A 6,541-nucleotide genomic window follows, 5' to 3' on the forward strand; every position below is an offset into this window, starting at 1 on the left:
TCTGGGAGAGGCCACAACAGTGAGAGGCCCGCGTACCGCAAAAAAAAAAAAAAAAAAAAAAAAAAGAAAAGAAAAGAAAAGGAGTGTTACTAGGGACAAAAAGAGATACTTCAATAATGATAAAGGATCAATATATTAGGAAGATACAACAGTTATAAATATGTATGTAGTCTATAATGGATGGTAAATTCTCAATGAAAACTCCATTTCTAGAGGAGGAGCATGAATTCTGGGTAGACAGCTAGCCATTTCTGCCACAGGCAGATTACTTACCCTCTCTGTAAAATAGGATAATACTTTATAGGGTTGTGAGAATTAAGTGACTGCCCATAGTGAGCACTTAATCAAGTGGGTTGTTGTTGATCTTAATGTTACTAACGACAGACTGCACAATACTCAAAGTATTCACTGAGCAAAGGCTCAGGTAAAATAGTTGTCCCTCTTCACAGGTAAAACACCCCTGAGGAAGGGCCGAAGCAAGCAGAATACCCACCCAAGTGTCATTATAGTATAAGAGATATGGAAGTGGGACTCCAAGAAAGGAAAAAAAAATATATTACAGGTGGTTCGGGTCGGGGGAGAGGGTCTAAAAAGAATTTGGATTTGGGAAGAGACTAGAGAGAGAACTTGTATAATGAAAAGATTAAGTTTGCTGTGTGGTGTGAAATGTTGCCTTCTCCTCCACCCATCATGAAAACAAAATCTACATTACTCACCAAACTGGTTAGGATAAAGTTCAGCAGAGAGTAACTCTGAAGAGCAATATCATAAACAAAACAGATGCTTCTTTCTTGCTCATTAAAGTCAAGAGACAGTCAGTCCAAGGCTGGTATGGTAGCTCTACACCATACAAAGATCCTTCCAGTTTTCTGCTGTATATAGCCTTAGGTATAGCCGTTAGGTATAACTGTTGAACTCTTGGTCCAATACCAGTTTTGGAGCATCAGTCACCACAACTGTATTCCAAGCAGCAAGATGAAAGAAGGGAAAGAATAGATACACACTCCTCCTTTCAAGAGTTTCTGTAAATATCACACAATACTTCTTAGATCTCATTGGCAAATACTCATCATATGGCCACTCTTAGCAGAGCTCTAGGCTAGGAAATGTAGCCTTTTAGCTGGACCATAATGCACCCAACCAAAATTCAGCGTTCTCTTATTGAAAAAGGAGACTTATCAATACTTATAGATTGTATTTGTAGACGTGTTATTTGTATATGTTATGTGTGGAAAAAAGATATGCACGATAGCTGGGCCTACTGAATGAAAAGCAAAAGGCTGTCAATGGGAGCCAGTTTCACAAGAGTTAGGTCATCAAACAGATGTTTCCCTTCCTTCTCATTAAATTCTTATTACAGTTATAAGCTAGCACTTAATTATTCCATGTAAGCTTGCTTCTTACTCTTAGCTCTCCAATTAGCTTTAACTTTACTGAAGGTTTGGTAGGCCTACAGGTCTAGTGTAAGGTAGATGATGCAGCAGGAAACAAACATAAAGATATTGCTGTAGGGTAAAAATAAATTTTTATGGTAGTGGAATAGATCCTTAAGTATGACCCTTTACCCAGTCTAATGTTACAAAGGTCTGCAGTTCTGAAACTCTTTGATCTGATTCCTCATGGGCTGCTTCAGTTACCGTACTTGGGCATTTATGAAGTACAAGGAAGGCATTAGGGAGTGGCATCTACACATTTGTATCCTTATTTGTATCCCTAGCACTGCCTGTTTGGTAGTTTAGCAGTAAACTGAAGTGAAAGTAGCCTTGAACTGAGTTGCCATTCTCATCAATCTTCGAACCTGAATTGGATTTTATCAACTGGCACAGCTCAAAGGGAAAAAGATTATGCTATACACATTTTTCAGCAGTTTTTCTGCACTCTTTCCTACCACATTTTTGTATCATTAGGCCAGCCTGACCCATGTACCTATGACCAGAACAAAAAGAAAAGCTAATGATGTTTCAGCTCTGTTCAAGGTTATCATACTGTGTCATCTATCCTTTTATTCAACAAACATTCACTAAACACTATGTACCAGGCATTGTGTTCAGCTCTGGAAATGTAGCAAAGAACAAGTGCTTAAAGGTCTTATCAGAAATGCCTTTCCTCAAAGTCTCATCCAAAGTTGCTTCCCTCGACTACCCAATATTCTCTCTCTCTCTTTCTCCTCCTTGTTTTATTCATAGCTTCTTTTAGCAATCTGTTTGTCATTTTATTTCTTTTTTAGTCTTAACTCTAAGTTCCATGAAGGGAGATTCTATCTGCTCCTTTTACCACTGCATCCCATCTCTAGCACAGTATGATACTTAAACACTTAAATAATAATTGACTAATGAACTAACATAATGGACTTTCAATACATATTTTTGGTTTTTCTGATTAGAGTTCAGTATTTAGAATAAAGAAATTCCCCCAAAAAAAGCTTTGAGAAAAATCTCTTTAATAATTGAATTATTCAGTTACTAAATCAAATCATTTCCCACAATGATTCAAATAACTAGTATCTGCTTTATATAAAACAAGTTGATTGTTCTAATCTCCCAACATAATTCTTATTTTTGTTTGCCAAACACTACTGGACTAATTTACCAGCAGGTGGCACTCCAAAGTAAAGCTGAAAAGGCTATTACTACCCACTCTCTCCCCACAACTTTTTTCCCATTGGTTATAGAGTAATTAGTAAGTGGTTATTGGTGAGAAAAGCCTTCCACATTTTTCTTTCTAATAAATTCTTTACGCTTTAACATGGCATTTAGATAATTCTTGTTAAAGGAGAATCCCTAGACAAAGATATGTGACATGTAAGAAATTCTAAGGAAAGAGCTAAAAGTAAAAAATTTAGAACTGAGGAGAGGTAAATTATAAAAACAAGATCAAAGAAAATAAAAAAGCAAATAGTTGTTACGTTTTCCCAAACCAGTTCATGTAGAGATCTGACAAACTTGAACCAGGTAATTAGCAGTCTGGGTTATTAAAACTTCTTCAAAAACAATTTTCCTATGACTTCCTATTACATCAGATGGTCCAAATATTCGATTTTATATATACCCATTATGTTTTATAGAAGTGTGATTGTAAAGTTTATATATATATATATATATATATGGCAAGTATATATGAGACTTTACAAAGCACTCTAATATATATTAGCTTATTTCATATTTGATCTTCACACCAATCCCACAGGCATGGCAAATGTTTTTATACTGACTCAGAAAGATTCGGTGATTGAAGTGAGCTGGTAAATTGCAGAGCAGGCAACAGAACCCCAAATTTTTGACAACTTCAATGCTCATTTTTCTATATCATATTAACTTCTGGGGAACACATTCAACCCAATACAAATAACTTTTACCAATAAGACAAAAATAAAGTAGTCCAATAGACCATAACCATTCTTTATTAAAAGTATGTATTTTCTTTACGGCACAAATTGATTTTTTTTCACTTCTTTATTATCTGTCTCTCTCAAATAGAATCTAAGCTTCCTGAAGGTAGGAACCAGCTTAGTGTCTAGCATTCAGTTGAGATTCAAAAAACATTTCAAAGATGAATTAGTTGATTCTGACTGGGAGAAATAAAGAAAGAAACTTTTGTATAAAATAAAAAGTTCTTAGCCATTGCTGCAGGAAATTTTCCATCACTTTCAAGTCACATTTTTATTGTGATCAGTAGATAACTAAAATAAATCAGTTAAATATTGAAAAAGTAAGCCAATTAACCAAGTGTTCCAGCCACAACATGGGCTTTAAATGTCATTCTAAGTCCTGTGATTTATAAGTATTCCATTAGAGGTTACAAGGGGAAATGGGAGAGGAAAATGGGCAGGGAGCAAACAGCCTCTACCTCCCACTTGCACCCTTGCTTCAACCCTTCTCATTTGTTTTACATAGCTTTAGTTTGCGGAAGAGAAATAGCTATTCTAAATTTTTTTTTTTTAAGTTTGGAAATCATTGATCTACAGACAAGCAAACAGATCATCAGATTATTTTTTTCTCTTAAATATTTTGTCTAAGTATTCTCTTAACAGCAAAAATAACTAATTGTCGTTTGGTATTGCCCTCCTGATAATGAGAGCTAATTTACAACCTCATACTTACCTTGGAATATTTAGTTGAGTTTTAAGAGTAAAGCAATAATTTGGTTGTTTGGTTATTTTTTTAACTTCTAAAAACCATCTTCAATCAACATCACAGATTTGTAAATTTGCCCTAATATTTAGATTCCAACCATTTACATAGGGTGTAGAGCTGAGAAAACATGAGTTTAGGAGTCAGAACTGGCTTGAAATGATCTTGGTATTTCCTATGTGTGATCTTAGGTAGGTCATTTCTTTCAGTTTCTTATCTGCAAAATAGGGGTAATGATCCCTATTCCACAGGATTATTATGAGAGTTATATAAACAAATTATGTAAAAGCACCTTGCACATAACATGTACCAAATAAATGTTAGTTTCTCTCCCTCAAATAGTATATTCAAAACTTCTTTCAGGGATTTGTTAAAATGCTTTTTCTAATTTCAACTTTTTCATGCTGAAGAAGCCTAGTATTACTTAGCAAAGTTAAATTTTTGCTTATATTTTGCTTTCTACACATGCCTAATTAAAGTTATCTCAAATCAGTAAGTGGCTAAATTCTTTCTAAAAACATAACTCGAAGAGATTAAACAATAGATGATTTACATCTCAAAAATATACATTGCCAGGACTTCCCTGGTGGCGCAGTGGTTAAGAATCCACCTGCTGATGAAGGAGACACGGGTTATATCCCTGGTCCAGGAAGATCCCACATGCCACGGAGCAACTAAGCCCATGTACCACAACTACTGAACCTGCGCTCTAGAGCCCCCAAGCCACAACTATTTAGCCCGTGCACCACAACTACCAAAGCCCGCGCACCCTAGAGCCTACGCACCGCAACTACTGAGCCCACACGCCCCAACAACTGAAGCCTGTGTGCTCTAGAGTCCGCATGCTGCAACTACTGAGACTGCACGCTGCAACTACTGAAGCCTGCGCACCTAGAGCCCATGCTCCGCAATAAGAGAAGCCCACACACCACAACCAAGAGTAGCCCCTGCTCACCACTAGAGAAAGCCCGTGCGCAGCAACAAAGACCCAATGCAGCCAAAAAAAAATTTTTTTTAATTAAAAAAAATATATACATTGCCTATCTTGATTTACACATGACTTTTTGAAACTGGCATAAATCTCATGAATGGGCATAGTGCCCTATAAACAGATGGATGTGAATGCTCAGGTGCCAGAAATCCATCCTGGCCAGTTCATGTAGAATGTTAAAATGGTGACAGTTCTTGAAACTGGTCATCTGTTCCTAGTAATAATTAAGGTTATCAGAAATCAAATTCCAAAATACAAGAACATTTATTCAATCTTGAGCAAGAATTTATAAATATTTCATATTCAAATATTTTTGGTGTCCTTTGAACTATCAATGTGCATCTGATGTAGATAATCTTTCTATGGTTATGGCTGAAAAAATACCAATCTAGGTTGCTGGTTTATAGTAATAGCTGTGCTTTTCTAGTTTCTGCCTTTGTAGTTTCTCCTTTCTAGTTCTCCTTAAGCAGAGTCATTCCTAAAATCAACAGACATTCCTAAATTATGTAGTAATTATATTAGCAAAGATAGAACAATGAAGATGCTCATTTTAGTGGTATTTATGATAGAGGAAAACTGGAAAGTGCTTAGACAGTTACCAACAGAGGACGGTTAAATAGTTCTAAACATACAATGGCTAAATTGTGCTATATCCAAACTGTACTATGCAACCAATAACATTATGTGGTAGGAGAATAAAGAAATGAGAATTGATCATAGTATTTTACCATGGAAATCTATAACACAAATGATTATTTAAAAAACAATCAATGACAAGCTAAATACATTCAGGAGCTCTTTATTCTATATTTAGAATCTGACCATTTATCACCTCCTCTGCTACTGCTCTTGTCCAAGTCATCATCTTTTACCGAACTATTGCTATTGCATGGTATCTGGCCTTCCTGCTTCTGCTTCTTGTCCCACTTCTGTCAGCTCTTAATAAATCACGTCACCCCTCTGCTCCAAATCCTCCAATGGACTGTTAGCTCACTTAGAGTAAAAGTAACCAAAATAGCTTACGATGACCTATGTGATTGAAGCCTGTGCCCTTCTCCTCAGGACTCTCTCCACCCTCACCTCATTCTTTCTTTCACCTTGTCTCCTACTGTACTCCCACCTGCTCACTCCTTTCTAGTCTTCCAATTTTCTTGCGGAACCTTGAACACACCAGGACTTTGCATTTGCAGTTCCCTCTCGCCTGGAATGCTCTTCCCCTGGTATTCAATGGCTCATACTTTCTCTTTCTCCAGGTTTCTCTTTAGTCATCTTTTCAGAGAGCACTTCCTTTCATCCTGTTTAGCATTACAACCCTCCTCTATCCCCAATCCTACTCTGGACCTCCTATATTTCTTCTCTGCTTTCTCTTTTTCCCTTGTACTTAACCACACCTAACATACCAAAATTTTACTTATATATT

General features: G+C 36.4%; 1 long non-coding RNA gene across 1 annotated transcript in view; it reads right to left on the reverse strand.

Annotated features, from left to right (window-relative positions):
- LOC113620744 (uncharacterized) overlaps positions 1-762 on the reverse strand; it is a 17,691-nt gene extending 16,929 nt beyond the window's left edge. The window contains exon 1 of the long non-coding RNA XR_003432897.1: positions 752-762. This is a non-coding gene — a long non-coding RNA (uncharacterized LOC113620744). The remainder of the gene's footprint in view (positions 1-751) is intronic.
- Between the last annotated feature and the right edge of the window lie 5,779 nt (positions 763-6,541).

The sequence above is a fragment of the Aethalodelphis obliquidens genome, unplaced genomic scaffold (assembly GCF_003676395.1).
Source record: "Aethalodelphis obliquidens isolate GAN/ISIS:26980383/991018 unplaced genomic scaffold, ASM367639v1 scaffold8, whole genome shotgun sequence".
In the NCBI taxonomy this organism is placed as follows: Eukaryota; Metazoa; Chordata; class Mammalia; order Artiodactyla; family Delphinidae; genus Aethalodelphis; species Aethalodelphis obliquidens.